Here is a 17,315-nt window from a genome sequence, read left to right on the forward strand (position 1 = left end):
TCCCGAAGGCCTAGAGCTACAATTCCGGTATCAGAGTGTCTAACTCTGAAAGTTACGTCGATTGCACGCAATAACTTTTCCCTGGCTATTGTACTTAGAGAGATATTGGCATATTTTGACATTTTGGGGGGTATGAAATTGACCAAGATTTCTCCATGTTCCCGAAGGCCTAGAGCTACAATTCCGGTATCAGAGTGCCTTACTCTGAAAGTTACGTCGATTGCACGCAATAACTTTTCCCTGGCTATTGTACTTAGAGAGATATTGGCATATTTTGACATTTTGGGGGGTATGAAATTGTCCAAGATTTCTCCATGTTCCCGAAGGCCTAGAGCTACAATTCCAGTATCAGAGTGTCTAACTCTGAAAGTTACGTCGATTGCACGCAATAACTTTTCCCTGGCTATTGTACTTGGAGAGATATTGGCATATTTTGACATTTTGGGGGGTATGAAATTGACCAAGATTTCTCCATGTTCCCGAAGGCCTAGAGCTACAATTCCGGTATCAGAGTGTCTAACTCTGAAAGTTACGTCGATTGCACGCAATAACTTTTCCCTGGCTATTGTACTTGGAGAGATATTGGCATATTTTGACATTTTGGGGGGTATGAAATTGACCAAGATTTCTCCATGTTCCCGAAGGCCTAGAGCTACAATTCCGGTATCAGAGTGTCTAACTCTGAAAGTTACGTCGATTGCACGCAATAACTTTTCCCTGGCTATTGTACTTAGAGAGATATTGGCATATTTTGACATTTTGGGGGGTATGAAATTGACCAAGATTTCTCCATGTTCCCGAAGGCCTAGAGCTACAATTCCGGTATCAGAGTGTCTAACTCTGAAAGTTACGTCGATTGCACGCAATAACTTTTCCCTGGCTATTGTACTTAGAGAGATATTGGCATATTTTGACATTTTGGGGGGTATGAAATTGACCAAGATTTCTCCATGTTCCCGAAGGCCTAGAGCTACAATTCCGGTATCAGAGTGTCTTACTCTGAAAGTTACGTCGATTGCACGCAATAACTTTTCCCTGGCTATTGTACTTAGAGAGATATTGGCATATTTTGACATTTTGGGGGGTATGAAATTGACCAAGATTTCTCCATGTTCCCGAAGGCCTAGAGCTACAATTCCGGTATCAGAGTGTCTAACTCTGAAAGTTACGTCGATTGCACCCAATAACTTTTCCCTGGCTATTGTACTTGGAGAGATATTGGCATATTTTGACATTTTGGGGGGTATGAAATTGACCAAGATTTCTCCATGTTCCCGAAGGCCTAGAGCTACAATTCCGGTATCAGAGTGTCTAACTCTGAAAGTTACGTCGATTGCACGCAATAACTTTTCCCTGGCTATTGTACTTGGAGAGATATTGGCATATTTTGACATTTTGGGGGTATGAAATTGACCAAGATTTCTCCATGTTCCCGAAGGCCTAGAGCTACAATTCCGGTATCAGAGTGTCTAACTCTGAAAGTTACGTCGTTTGCACGCAATAACTTTTCCCTGGCTATTGTACTTAGAGAGATATTGGCATATTTTGACATTTTGGGGGGTATGAAATTGACCAAGATTTCTCCATGTTCCCGAAGGCCTAGAGCTACAATTCCGGTATCAGAGTGTCTAACTCTGAAAGTTACGTCGATTGCACGCAATAACTTTTCCCTGGCTATTGTACTTAGAGAGATATTGGCATATTTTGACATTTTGGGAGGTATGAAATTGACCAAGATTTCTCCATGTTCCCGAAGGCCTAGAGCTACAATTCCGGTATCAGAGTGTCTAACTGTGAAAGTTACGTCGATTGCACGCAATAACTTTTCCCTGGCTGTTGTACTTAGAGAGATATTGGCATATTTTGACATTTTGGGGGGTATGAAATTGACCAAGATTTCTCCATGTTCCCGAAGGCCTAGAGCTACAATTCCGGTATCAGAGTGTCTAACTCTGAAAGTTACGTCGATTGCACGCAATAACTTTTCCCTGGCTATTGTACTTAGAGAGATATTGGCATATTTTGACATTTTGGGGGGTATGAAATTGACCAAGATTTCTCCATGTTCCCGAAGGCCTAGAGCTACAATTCCGGTATCAGAGTGTCTAACTCTGAAAGTTACGTCGATTGCACGCAATAACTTTTCCCTGGCTATTGTACTTAGAGAGATATTGGCATATTTTGACATTTTGGGGGGTATGAAATTGACCAAGATTTCTCCATGTTCCCGAAGGCCTAGAGCTACAATTCCGGTATCAGAGTGTCTAACTCTGAAAGTTACGTCGATTGCACGCAATAACTTTTCCCTAGCTATTGTACTTAGAGAGATATTGGCATATTTTGACATTTTGGGTGGTATGAAATTGACCAAGATTTCTCCATGTTCCCGAAGGCCTAGAGCTACAATTCCGGTATCAGAGTGTCTAACTCTGAAAGTTACGTCGATTGCACGCAATAACTTTTCCCTGGCTATTGTACTTGGAGAGATATTGGCATATTTTGACATTTTGGGGGGTATGAAATTGACCAAGATTTCTCCATGTTCCCGAAGGCCTAGAGCTACAATTCCGGTATCAGAGTGTCTAACTCTGAAAGTTACGTCGATTGCACGCAATAACTTTTCCCTGGCTATTGTACTTAGAGAGATATTGGCATATTTTGACATTTTGGGGGGTATGAAATTGACCAAGATTTCTCCATGTTCCCGAAGGCCTAGAGCTACAATTCCGGTATCAGAGTGTCTTACTCTGAAAGTTACGTCGATTGCACGCAATAACTTTTCCCTGGCTATTGTACTTAGAGAGATATTGGCATATTTTGACATTTTGGGGGGTATGAAATTGACCAAGATTTCTCCATGTTCCCGAAGGCCTAGAGCTACAATTCCGGTATCAGAGTGTCTAACTCTGAAAGTTACGTCGATTGAACGCAATGACTTTTCCCTGGCTATTGTACTTGGAGAGATATTGGCATATTTTGACATTTTGGGGGGTATGAAATTGACCAAGATTTCTCCATGTTCCCGAAGGCCTAGAGCTACAATTCCGGTATCAGAGTGTCTAACTCTGAAAGTTACGTCGATTGCACGCAATAACTTTTCCCTGGCTATTGTACTTGGAGAGATATTGGCATATTTTGACATTTTGGGGGGTATGAAATTGACCAAGATTTCTCCATGTTCCCGAAGGCCTAGAGCTACAATTCCGGTATCAGAGCGTCTAACTCTGAAAGTTACGTCGATTGCACGCAATAACTTTTCCCTGGCTATTGTACTTAGAGAGATATTGGCATATTTTGACATTTTGGGGGGTATTAAATTGACCAAGATTTCTCCATGTTCCCGAAGGCCTAGAGCTACAATTCCGGTATCAGAGTGTCTAACTCTGAAAGTTACGTCGATTGCACGCAATAACTTTTCCCTGGCTATTGTACTTAGAGAGATATTGGCATATTTTGACATTTTGGGTGGTATGAAATTGACCAAGATTTCTCCATGTTCCCGAAGGCCTAGAGCTACAATTCCGGTATCAGAGTGTCTAACTCTGAAAGTTACGTCGATTGCACGCAATAACTTTTCCTGGCTATTGTACTTAGAGAGATATTGGCATATTTTGAGATTTTGGGGGGTATGAAATTGACCAAGATTTCTCCATGTTCCCGAAGGCCTAGAGCTACAATTCCGGTATCAGAGTGTCTAACTCTGAAAGTTACGTCGATTGCACGCAATAACTTTTCCCTGGCTATTGTACTTAGAGAGATATTGGCATATCTTGACATTTTGGGGGGTATGAAATTGACCAAGATTTCTCCATGTTCCCGAAGGCCTAGAGCTACAATTCCGGTATCAGAGTGTCTAACTCTGGAAGTTACGTCGATTGCACGCAATAACTTTTCCCTGGCTATTGTACTTAGAGAGATATTGGCATATTTTGACATTTTGGGGGGTATGAAATTGACCAAGATTTCTCCATGTTCCCGAAGGCCTAGAGCTACAATTCCGGTATCAGAGTGTCTAACTCTGAAAGTTACGTCGATTGCACGCAATAACTTTTCCCTGGCTATTGTACTTGGAGAGATATTGGCATATTTTGACATTTTGGGGGGTATGAAATTGACCAAGATTTCTCCATGTTCCCGAAGGCCTAGAGCTACAATTCCGGTATCAGAGTGTCTAACTCTGAAAGTTACGTCGATTGCACGCAATAACTTTTCCCTGGCTATTGTACTTAGAGAGATATTGGCATATTTTGACATTTTGGGGGTATGAAATTGACCAAGATTTCTCCATGTTCCCGAAGGCCTAGAGCTACAATTCCGGTATCAGAGTGTCTTACTCTGAAAGTTACGTCGATTGCACGCAATAACTTTTCCCTGGCTATTGTACTTAGAGAGATATTGGCATATTTTGACATTTTGGGGGGTATGAAATTGACCAAGATTTCTCCATGTTCCCGAAGGCCTAGAGCTACAATTCCGGTATCAGAGTGTCTAACTCTGAAAGTTACGTCGATTGCACGCAATAACTTTTCCCTGGCTATTGTACTTAGAGAGATATTGGCATATTTTGACATTTTGGGGGGTATGAAATTGACCAAGATTTCTCCATGTTCCCGAAGGCCTAGAGCTACAATTCCGGTATCAGAGTGTCTAACTCTGAAAGTTACGTCGATTGCACGCAATAACTTTTCCCTAGCTATTGTACTTAGAGAGATATTGGCATATTTTGACATTTTGGGTGGTATGAAATTGACCAAGATTTCTCCATGTTCCCGAAGGCCTAGAGCTACAATTCCGGTATCAGAGTGTCTAACTCTGAAAGTTACGTCGATTGCACGCAATAACTTTTCCCTGGCTATTGTACTTGGAGAGATATTGGCATATTTTGACATTTTGGGGGGTATGAAATTGACCAAGATTTCTCCATGTTCCCGAAGGCCTAGAGCTACAATTCCGGTATCAGAGTGTCTAACTCTGAAAGTTACGTCGATTGCACGCAATAACTTTTCCCTGGCTATTGTACTTAGAGAGATATTGGCATATTTTGACATTTTGGGGGGTATGAAATTGACCAAGATTTCTCCATGTTCCCGAAGGCCTAGAGCTACAATTCCGGTATCAGAGTGTCTTACTCTGAAAGTTACGTCGATTGCACGCAATAACTTTTCCCTGGCTATTGTACTTAGAGAGATATTGGCATATTTTGACATTTTGGGGGGTATGAAATTGACCAAGATTTCTCCATGTTCCCGAAGGCCTAGAGCTACAATTCCGGTATCAGAGTGTCTAACTCTGAAAGTTACGTCGATTGAACGCAATGACTTTTCCCTGGCTATTGTACTTGGAGAGATATTGGCATATTTTGACATTTTGGGGGGTATGAAATTGACCAAGATTTCTCCATGTTCCCGAAGGCCTAGAGCTACAATTCCGGTATCAGAGTGTCTAACTCTGAAAGTTACGTCGATTGCACGCAATAACTTTTCCCTGGCTATTGTACTTGGAGAGATATTGGCATATTTTGACATTTTGGGGGGTATGAAATTGACCAAGATTTCTCCATGTTCCCGAAGGCCTAGAGCTACAATTCCGGTATCAGAGCGTCTAACTCTGAAAGTTACGTCGATTGCACGCAATAACTTTTCCCTGGCTATTGTACTTAGAGAGATATTGGCATATTTTGACATTTTGGGGGGTATTAAATTGACCAAGATTTCTCCATGTTCCCGAAGGCCTAGAGCTACAATTCCGGTATCAGAGTGTCTAACTCTGAAAGTTACGTCGATTGCACGCAATAACTTTTCCCTGGCTATTGTACTTAGAGAGATATTGGCATATTTTGACATTTTGGGTGGTATGAAATTGACCAAGATTTCTCCATGTTCCCGAAGGCCTAGAGCTACAATTCCGGTATCAGAGTGTCTAACTCTGAAAGTTACGTCGATTGCACGCAATAACTTTTCCTGGCTATTGTACTTAGAGAGATATTGGCATATTTTGAGATTTTGGGGGGTATGAAATTGACCAAGATTTCTCCATGTTCCCGAAGGCCTAGAGCTACAATTCCGGTATCAGAGTGTCTAACTCTTGAAAGTTACGTCGATTGCACGCAATAACTTTTCCCTGGCTATTGTACTTAGAGAGATATTGGCATATTTTGACATTTTGGGGGGTATGAAATTGACCAAGATTTCTCCATGTTCCCGAAGGCCTAGAGCTACAATTCCGGTATCAGAGTGTCTAACTCTGGAAGTTACGTCGATTGCACGCAATAACTTTTCCCTGGCTATTGTACTTAGAGAGATATTGGCATATTTTGACATTTTGGGGGGTATGAAATTGACCAAGATTTCTCCATGTTCCCGAAGGCCTAGAGCTACAATTCCGGTATCAGAGTGTCTAACTCTGAAAGTTACGTCGATTGCACGCAATAACTTTTCCCTGGCTATTGTACTTGAGAGATATTGGCATATTTTGACATTTTGGGGGGTATGAAATTGACCAAGATTTCTCCATGTTCCCGAAGGCCTAGAGCTACAATTCCGGTATCAGAGTGTCTAACTCTGAAAGTTACGTCGATTGCACGCAATAACTTTTCCCTGGCTATTGTACTTAGAGAGATATTGGCATATTTTGACATTTTGGGGGGTATGAAATTGACCAAGATTTCTCCATGTTCCCGAAGGCCTAGAGCTACAATTCCGGTATCAGAGTGTCTTACTCTGAAAGTTACGTCGATTGCACGCAATAACTTTTCCCTGGCTATTGTACTTAGAGAGATATTGGCATATTTTGACATTTTGGGGGGTATGAAATTGACCAAGATTTCTCCATGTTCCCGAAGGCCTAGAGCTACAATTCCGGTATCAGAGTGTCTAACTCTGAAAGTTACGTCGATTGCACCCAATAACTTTTCCCTGGCTATTGTACTTGGAGAGATATTGGCATATTTTGACATTTTGGGGGGTATGAAATTGACCAAGATTTCTCCATGTTCCCGAAGGCCTAGAGCTACAATTCCGGTATCAGAGTGTCTAACTCTGAAAGTTACGTCGATTGCACGCAATAACTTTTCCCTGGCTATTGTACTTGGAGAGATATTGGCATATTTTGACATTTTGGGGGGTATGAAATTGACCAAGATTTCTCCATGTTCCCGAAGGCCTAGAGCTACAATTCCGGTATCAGAGTGTCTAACTCTGAAAGTTACGTCGATTGCACGCAATAACTTTTCCCTGGCTATTGTACTTAGAGAGATATTGGCATATTTTGACATTTTGGGGGGTATGAAATTGACCAAGATTTCTCCATGTTCCCGAAGGCCTAGAGCTACAATTCCGGTATCAGAGTGTCTAACTCTGAAAGTTACGTCGATTGCACGCAATAACTTTTCCCTGGCTATTGTACTTAGAGAGATATTGGCATATTTTGACATTTTGGGAGGTATGAAATTGACCAAGATTTCTCCATGTTCCCGAAGGCCTAGAGCTACAATTCCGGTATCAGAGTGTCTAACTCTGAAAGTTACGTCGATTGCACGCAATAACTTTTCCCTGGCTATTGTACTTAGAGAGATATTGGCATATTTTGACATTTTGGGTGGTATGAAATTGACCAAGATTTCTCCATGTTCCCGAAGGCCTAGAGCTACAATTCCGGTATCAGAGTGTCTAACTCTGAAAGTTACGTCGATTGCACGCAATAACTTTTCCCTGGCTATTGTACTTGGAGAGATATTGGCATATTTTGACATTTTGGGGGGTATGAAATTGACCAAGATTTCTCCATGTTCCCGAAGGCCTAGAGCTACAATTCCGGTATCAGAGTGTCTAACTCTGAAAGTTACGTCGATTGCACGCAATAACTTTTCCCTGGCTATTGTACTTAGAGAGATATTGGCATATTTTGACATTTTGGGGGGTATGAAATTGACCAAGATTTCTCCATGTTCCCGAAGGCCTAGAGCTACAATTCCGGTATCAGAGTGTCTAACTCTGAAAGTTACGTCGATTGCACGCAATAACTTTTCCCTGGCTATTGTACTTAGAGAGATATTGGCATATTTTGACATTTTGGGGGGTACGAAATTGACCAAGATTTCTCCATGTTCCCGAAGGCCTAGAGCTACAATTCCGGTATCAGAGTGTCTTACTCTGAAAGTTACGTCGATTGCACGCAATAACTTTTTCCTGGCTATTGTACTTAGAGAGATATTGGCATATTTTGACATTTTGGGGGGTATGAAATTGACCAAGATTTCTCCATGTTCCCGAAGGCCTAGAGCTACAATTCCGGTATCAGAGTGTCTAACTCTGAAAGTTACGTCGATTGCACGCAATAACTTTTCCCTGGCTATTGTACTTGGAGAGATATTGGCATATTTTGACATTTTGGGGGGTATGAAATTGACCAAGATTTCTCCATGTTCCCGAAGGCCTAGAGCTACAATTCCGGTATCAGAGTGTCTAACTCTGAAAGTTACGTCGATTGCACGCAATAACTTTTCCCTGGCTATTGTACTTGGAGAGATATTGGCATATTTTGACATTTTGGGGGGTATGAAATTGACCAAGATTTCTCCATGTTCCCGAAGGCCTAGAGCTACAATTCCGGTATCAGAGTGTCTAACTCTGAAAGTTACGTCGATTGCACGCAATAACTTTTCCCTGGCTATTGTACTTAGAGAGATATTGGCATATTTTGACATTTTGGGGGGTATGAAATTGACCAAGATTTCTCCATGTTCCCGAAGGCCTAGAGCTACAATTCCGGTATCAGAGTGTCTAACTGTGAAAGTTACGTCGATTGCACGCAATAACTTTTCCCTGGCTATTGTACTTAGAGAGATATTGGCATATTTTGACATTTTGGGGGGTATGAAATTGACCAAGATTTCTCCATGTTCCCGAAGGCCTAGAGCTACATTTCCGGTATCAGAGTGTCTAACTCTGAAAGTTACGTCGATTGCACGCAATAACTTTTCCCTGGCTATTGTACTTAGAGAGATATTGGCATATTTTGACATTTTGGGGGGTATGAAATTGACCAAGATTTCTCCATGTTCCCGAAGGCCTAGAGCTACAATTCCGGTATCAGAGTGTCTAACTCGAAGAGTTAGATCGATTGCACGCAATAACTTTTCCCAGGCTATTGTACTTGGAGAGATATTGGCATATTTTGACATTTTGGGGGGTATGAAATTGACCAAGATTTCTCCATGTTCCCGAAGGCCTAGAGCTACAATTCCGGTATCAGAGTGCCTTACTCTGAAAGTTACGTCGATTGCACGCAATAACTTTTCCCTGGCTATTGTACTTAGAGAGATATTGGCATATTTTGACATTTTGGGGGGTATGAAATTGTCCAAGATTTCTCCATGTTCCCGAAGGCCTAGAGCTACAATTCCGGTATCAGAGTGTCTAACTCTGAAAGTTACGTCGATTGCACGCAATAACTTTTCCCTGGCTATTGTACTTGGAGAGATATTGGCATATTTTGACATTTTGGGGGGTATGAAATTGACCAAGATTTCTCCATGTTCCCGAAGGCCTAGAGCTACAATTCCGGTATCAGAGTGTCTAACTCTGAAAGTTACGTTGATTGCACGCAATAACTTTTCCCTGGCTATTGTACTTGGAGAGATATTGGCATATTTTGACATTTTGGGGGGTATGAAATTGACCAAGATTTCTCCATGTTCCCGAAGGCCTAGAGCTACAATTCCGGTATCAGAGTGTCTAACTCTGAAAGTTACGTCGATTGCACGCAATAACTTTTCCCTGGCTATTGTACTTAGAGAGATATTGGCATATTTTGACATTTTGGGGGGTATGAAATTGACCAAGATTTCTCCATGTTCCCGAAGGCCTAGAGCTACAATTCCGGTATCAGAGTGTCTAACTCTGAAAGTTACGTCGATTGCACGCAATAACTTTTCCCTGGCTATTGTACTTAGAGAGATATTGGCATATTTTGACATTTTGGGAGGAATGAAATTGACCAAGATTTCTCCATGTTCCCGAAGGCCTAGAGCTACAATTCCGGTATCAGAGTGTCTAACTGTGAAAGTTACGTCGATTGCACGCAATAACTTTTCCCTGGCTATTGTACTTAGAGAGATATTGGCATATTTTGACATTTTGGGTGGTATGAAATTGACCAAGATTTCTCCATGTTCCCGAAGGCCTAGAGCTACAATTCCGGTATCAGAGTGTCTAACTCTGAAAGTTACGTCGATTGCACGCAATAACTTTTCCCTGGCTATTGTACTTGGAGAGATATTGGCATATTTTGACATTTTGGGGGGTATGAAATTGACCAAGATTTCTCCATGTTCCCGAAGGCCTAGAGCTACAATTCCGGTATCAGAGTGTCTAACTCTGAAAGTTACGTCGATTGCACGCAATAACTTTTCCCTGGCTATTGTACTTAGAGAGATATTGGCATATTTTGACATTTTGGGGGGTATGAAATTGACCAAGATTTCTCCATGTTCCCGAAGGCCTAGAGCTACAATTCCGGTATCAGAGTGTCTAACTCTGAAAGTTACGTCGATTGCACGCAATAACTTTTCCCTGGCTATTGTACTTAGAGAGATATTGGCATATTTTGACATTTTGGGGGGTATGAAATTGACCAAGATTTCTCCATGTTCCCGCAGGGTTGCCAGACATCTTTTGAGAAAAAGGGCCAAACAGCGCCGGAAAAGGGGCCAAAAAGGGCCAAATTGTATTATTTCAAGCCTTTCCCAACTGAATATAAAATCGTAAAAGAAAACTTTTTGTGCAATAATATGACAGTGATTAAATTTTCTATACATTTGAAACTTATCCAACTTATATACCAAAGTTTTAGGTTTTTCACCAAAAACTCTCCGGTTATGTTGAAGTTTACTTTCTTTGAAATATCTATCAATCATTAAGTACTATAAGGGTACTCTTCTTCAGACTTTTTCTTCTACTTAGCTTCTAACCATGTTCGATGATTTTTCGTCCACCTGTTCACAAATCTGTATTTACAATTCCGACACATTCTACATTCCAGAAATACAAATCCAAATCTTCATCTTCTACCGTGTTGCCACTGAATCTTTGACATTGGCATAAACATTGTCATCTCAATTTGCGAGACACATTTTTTTGAATAGCTAGTTTGATGGTATGTCTCAACTGCTTCCAAAAAGGGCCAAATATTGAAAATAAAGGGCCAAGGGGCCAAATTAATTTTTGGGGGCCAACTGCCTCTAAAAAGGGCCAAATTTGTGGAATTTGGCCCCGAAAGGGCCAATCTGGCAACCCTGATCTCATCCTCATTGATGATTGACAATTAAACGATGTACCAGTTGTATTGTTGCAGTTATTTTGTTGAATAAAATGGAACGGTTATAAACTGAAGTCGCAAAGCGTCTATAGTCAATAAAGCAGAGGTTCTAGAATGGTAAGCACATAAACATTGGATTATAACATTCTAAGCAACGTATTTATACATGCTCATTACACAATTACATAATTCTTAGGAAGAAGGAAAGTCAACCGGCTATTCGATAAACCATGTATGGGACTGCTTAAAGACAAAAAGCAAAATACTATGGTGTAAACCCAATTGATACTATTATAGCATCACCATATCCAAGAATTGTAAAACACAAAAATGAGCTTGTGAGCCTTGGTCATTTTTATCATCGAGTTTGTACTTGAAAATCTTGAACGTTGTAGCAAAGTTCGTTGTGCTAACAACATATTATGTATCAGATAATCAGATACATATAATAAAGAGTCCACGTAGTGAGCAACTGACAATAGTCCTGTTTTGTTGAAGTCACATGAGATAGTTGTCTTACAGCTAAGCCTAATTTCCAAGTTTGTCAGTTGAAGTACAAAAATGACGCCATGCTTACAATATACGACAGTGTTGAGTGTTCAGGTTTTATAATTGGAATGATGGTTGCTTTTCACTATCAACTATATAGTATGCTTCTTTCAATAAGGGGGGAATCACTATAGATTCAGCTATCACCTTTTCCAAATTGTTGAATTGTCAGAACAAGATGCCGTGACTGATGACTCGTAAACGGTTTATTCTTTTGCAACAGCTTTTGACACTGACGTCTCTTCTGCAACCTTTTTCATTGAAAACAGAACAGATGAGGCTGCTGCCTTTACTGAAGTATGATCAGCTCATTGTAATTCAAACGCATGATTTTTATAGGTTGTAGGACCTCACAGCAGCAAATGTACATTGTACAATGTACACAGCATAATTTTCCATAACACACAACACTCATGGGGGAACTGATTTACGGTGAGGGGAAGCAGGATAAATCATGTTGTTGAAATGCTATTCTGCAGACAGCTTTTCCAGGAGAGGACCAGGCATCCATAACTCTTTGTGTTTCTAATTGATGCATCTTCCGAGATCAAATGACGGTCATCCTTACACAATGAGGCATAACACTCGCCAAATCATTCGACTCTCGGAAAATTGACAGCAATGTACCGGTAAGCTTCCACCTGCCATGGTGCCAATGTCCATCACGAGGACAAGACGCCAAGAAATAGCCTCATTTTCGTCGGCTAACATCTACTTGATATCCATATGGATGATTTATATTGATATCAATGCTTTCACCATCCTTGTTGTACGCCAATAGACGAAATTGGGTCCATCTTTAGTCCATTCCCATAGTAAAGCATACAGCAACAAAACAAATTTGGGTCGAGTTACCTTTGCCGCCACCGCGTGTTCAACATGAAGTGGAACAGCCCAATTGAACTGCGGTCCTGTTCGTTTATTCTGTGTCCCAAAGTTGAACTTGGAAGCAAAGGCATACCACGAGTTAGTTGATATTGAACCTTATATCAACAACTTCCTCCAGCGATTGAGCACTTGACTGATGCAGAGTTGGAAGAATGCCGCGAGAAGCCTCTGATTTTGTTTCATTCATGCCACAATCAAACAGTGGAACGACATTTAAAGCTCGTAACAGAAGCATCAGCACAAGTTTCAAGATTTCAAAGACGAGATGGCCTCATTCGCCGAAAAATTAAGTCTCGTAAACTGATGAAAAAACTTGACAGAAAAATTCATTTTCAATCAGCCGTTAAATGTGGGTGTTTCATTATGATGTTTTGAACCGATTTTAAAAGGACTGTGTTGTGAATATATTTGTAATATGGGCCCAATATTCGGTATTGTCAGTGTGTTACTTTTGTTTTAACAAAACTGATGACAGATCACAATTCATCAGAATGAATGCTGAATTTCAACGAAAATGTGCGTATATATTGTTTTTGGCTATAACTCATTTTGTGTTCACAATAGAGAAAACTTTCTTCAGAAGACAGATAGAAACATGATGCTTCCACAGATTTTGAGCTATATATCATGACTCTACGACGAGCGGTTGCCGAGATGGGCCATTTTACCCCCCCACGCGCAGAAATTGGGGGGTTGCCGGCTGGAAAATGGGGGCAACACCCTGAAGTCACTTTTTATTGAAGTTTTAGGTCATTTGTCAGGATTGAGGAAGCCATGCAATGGTATCCATTACCCATCACCTTGTAATATTTAAAGATCATAAAACAGATAATAACATGAAAGGAGTTGGAGAAGCGAAAACAAATTAGAATTGCTTTCAAGTGTAGGCAGATACAAAATATTACAGTTACTATGACAAAAATGCAGCTTACAATGAATAAAAAGATACATATTAGGATACAGCACATGAAAAGTTGACTATATAGTCAATAGACCGAACTAAGAGCACCCAAATATCAATACATATTACGGAAGTAGATACTGAGTTGAGCGGATTGCATGGATTCAGTGACAGAAAGGTTCATGTAACAGTTATGGCAGAAGTGCGCAAGGATTAGGTTGGAGTGATATATACTCAAGTGTAGAAAGCGGAATGATACTCTGCCTGGAAAGCTGAAGACCTAACAATATTGTGTACAGAGAACAAAAAATTTGAGTGGCTGCACTGGTATAGACATTAGCAAATTATTAGAATTGACAGCAAGATAACCAGCAAGACATTAAAATGAGAATTAGTGCAGTTTCTTAGGCTGTAGTGATACTCCGCCAGGAAAGTAATTGACCTTGCAAAGAGCAAAACGTTGTAAATAAAGCGAGCAAAACCTCCGACAATTGATACGATAAAACATTAGAATCGACAGTCTTACTAGAAGCAGAATAACTATCATGAGGGGTTAGAGAACAGAAGCCCGGGAAGAGACCATCAGAAATTACTGCATACTGGCTGAACAAATCCATGACCTGACCACTAACAAATGGTCTTTTAATAGTCAATATTGATACCAAATGACACCACACCTATTTCACCGAAACATTTAGCAAATACAGCGCTGGAGTCAACCTTATATAAGCGCTAACCAAACGCCCCATTAGTTTTCCCATCCACTACTTCGCGCTTCGCGGATGGAAATACGCATTAAAGCGAACGGACGCGACTTGTTACACTCTTGCTATTTCTGCTCCCTTTTCTTTTCGTTCCTCTTCTCTGTCGCTTCCGCTTGAGGAGAGAAACAGTCGGACGCGTTTACGGATCGTGAATTCACGGCTTAAGGGTGATTCTTCCTCCAATGGTCAGCACCTTGAAAATTGAGAACAATGTTGTTGCAAAATGCATGACAATTTGAAAGTTACATCATTCTAAATTTTCCAGTTATGGCCGTGAATCGTTACAAGTGTGGTAACCATAAGAAATATTACCATACTTCAACAACAAATACAATATATTGTATAAAATAATTAATAATATTTTTACGTTGATCGAGTCCCAAATCGATGAAATATGTCAAAGAATTTGCTAAATTTTTTTTGCATAATTTGACAGATTCCGAAAGCTTCTCAAAGTGCACCTTTCAAAAATTTGATATCAGGACTCCCAACATTTTACAATTCGAAGTTTGATGGCTTTATACTAATACGAGCGAACAGTTTGTATCGCAATTGACAATTATGTAGAGAACGCTGCGAGACATGCGACTAGGCCTACCCTAAAACGTTTCTCTGACATGGACATTAGGGCTCTTAAAAAATGACTTTTTTCTCAAATCGTTCTGGCTACTTGATAAAATTGTTAGGTTACCTAATTCAAGCCTGCACACCAAATTTTGGTTCAATTCCAACCAGTATCCGCATTGAAGGAGAAGAAAGTTTTTATTTTTTATATAAAAATAAATTGAAAAAATTTGAAAATTTTCTGTTCACCCCATGAAAGTGTTAGGTTATGTATAGAAACGATGTTTATCAAATTTGGTTCTATTCAAGCAAGTGGAAGCGGAGTTATTGCCATCGAAAAATTCGGATTTTAATAAAATAGTATTTACGGTGGGCACCACTATAAAAATAATTAAAGAATTGTGTCACGCTGTCATACTGTTTTACTATAGATAACTAAGGTAAACCGTAGATACGACACTCACGATCGTCACGCTCCAGTTATACTCTACGGTACTGTTGTTGTTTTGCCGGGAGCTTATGTACGAAGAGCTGGATTACGGCATTTGGACAGGAATATCGGAACTAGTGCACCATACACCAACATTACCCGTTCATGGTGATCACCTTATTGACTCAATCTTTTCACACGTCAACCTTTTTCTTTTATTGTTCTCTCGCATTAATATTTCATGACTCAGCAGATTTCTAGTTACGAGGTTTCATTTTTTTCCGTTTACGCCCATTACGTAAAATACTTCACTAGATACCTATTACATACGATGCGCCGCCGGTTTATTTTTGTACGCCTTATACCTATCGCAATGTTACTTCTAAAATTACCAAATTTATCACACCACACTTCACTTCTTCCATAAAACAAACTATGAAAATCACGCATTTATCTCCAAATCTCAAACACCCATTCTTACCTTCAGATTTAGTCATTCTCCGTTGTGTTCCGTATTACTCTTATCGCCATCCATTGACCTGTTCCGTTTCGTCTCCTCGTGTTCCTCATACGACTTGAGGTTCTACGTCGACGACACCTTATACAACCTACCCATAACACAATCACCAGAGCTATCAACCCGGTTACCATCATTATCACAGCAACCGGTTTCAGTGTAGGTATCAGTTTCGCACCTTCCATAATCATCCTATCGATCAAGTTTAATCCACTTACCTTATATCCACCTTCCATCATCACCAGTTCGTGCAGCCATCGAGTATAGTTGTGGTCAACGAAATCTGTGGTTGTCTTCCCCACGGTGGTTCTTGATATTCGGGAATACTCAGGAGCGGGTGTTCCCAAACTTCGGGTTTTCTGCCCGGGCTGCGGCGATGTGTTAGCCATCGTTGACTCCAAGGTAATATTCATTAGTTCGACACTCTTCGAGGACGAGTCGTTTTTGTCGTCTCCTGTTGAATACAAAACAGTTGTTTCGGTACTTACCTTGCGGTTGTGGTCTGGGTTTTGGTAGTCCGTTCCGATGTCGGTCCTGCCGTCTTCCGTGGAATTCTGCAGAGCCTTCGCAGTGGTGACCGGATGCACTCGCGTCGTTGTAGGTGTTTCACCAATGATTTTCTTCATTCCGTAGGTTTGGTTTCACGCGCGAAGAGTTTGCAACTGTTGCTTCCCATAAGTCGCATCAGTTGGTTTGACAGTTTTATACTCCCCCTTTTTGTTAGCCATCGATTTCGATCGTCTTCCTTGCACCAGCCTCGCTTTCATCCGCCATTGTTTTGTTAGGGGTGGCAGATGTTTCAGCGCTGTAGTGCTTGGATCATAGTCTTTCGCCGCTGGAGTTACCCACGTCGGACTGTAGTAAGCGATCATGTACACTTCTTGGGATGGGGGTTTACCTCTGACGTCCGTCTTGCTACTATCGAGTGCGACACGCCTTGTCTTGTAGTCTTTCATTTATTTTCTCATGAACAACAAAAACAGCCAATTTTCATTCGGCAAAACCTTGTTCAATAATACCAAAATAAGGTATTATATCTATTGCTTCCTTTAGTGCCTTCGCCTGACCCTCCCGCGTCGGGTTATAAGGGCCAGAAACGAAAGGCTTAGTCGATGGGTCCTTACGTCCGATGTCGCATTGGTATTTCATGGATTGGGGGGCGCTGAGTTGGCCCCGCAGGCTATCAAGTTCGGAAGCAAATGGATCATAAACGGCTGTCAAGACTCCTTCAGGAATGGCGATTTTTTCTAGGCCAGTCAAAAGTCAGGAGGTTTGTATGACAGTTTCGCCAGTGCTACCGATTGTGCACAGAGACTTTCGAGTTCCGTCTTCACGCTGGGACTGGTGTCTTGTTGTAAGGTTACATAGTAATTGGGCCAGTTATTG

General features: G+C 40.9%; 1 long non-coding RNA gene across 1 annotated transcript in view; it reads right to left on the minus strand.

Moving 5' to 3' along the window:
- Positions 1-13,629: 13,629 nt before the first annotated feature.
- LOC145438121 (uncharacterized) overlaps positions 13,630-17,315 on the minus strand; it is a 42,918-nt gene continuing 39,232 nt past the window's right edge. Inside the window, exon 3 of the long non-coding RNA XR_013914832.1 lies at positions 13,630-14,611. This is a non-coding gene — a long non-coding RNA (uncharacterized LOC145438121). The remainder of the gene's footprint in view (positions 14,612-17,315) is intronic.

Source organism: Botryllus schlosseri, chromosome 4 (assembly GCF_051294905.1).
Source record: "Botryllus schlosseri isolate E-star chromosome 4, Bs_hap1, whole genome shotgun sequence".
NCBI lineage: Eukaryota > Metazoa > Chordata > Ascidiacea > Stolidobranchia > Styelidae > Botryllus > Botryllus schlosseri.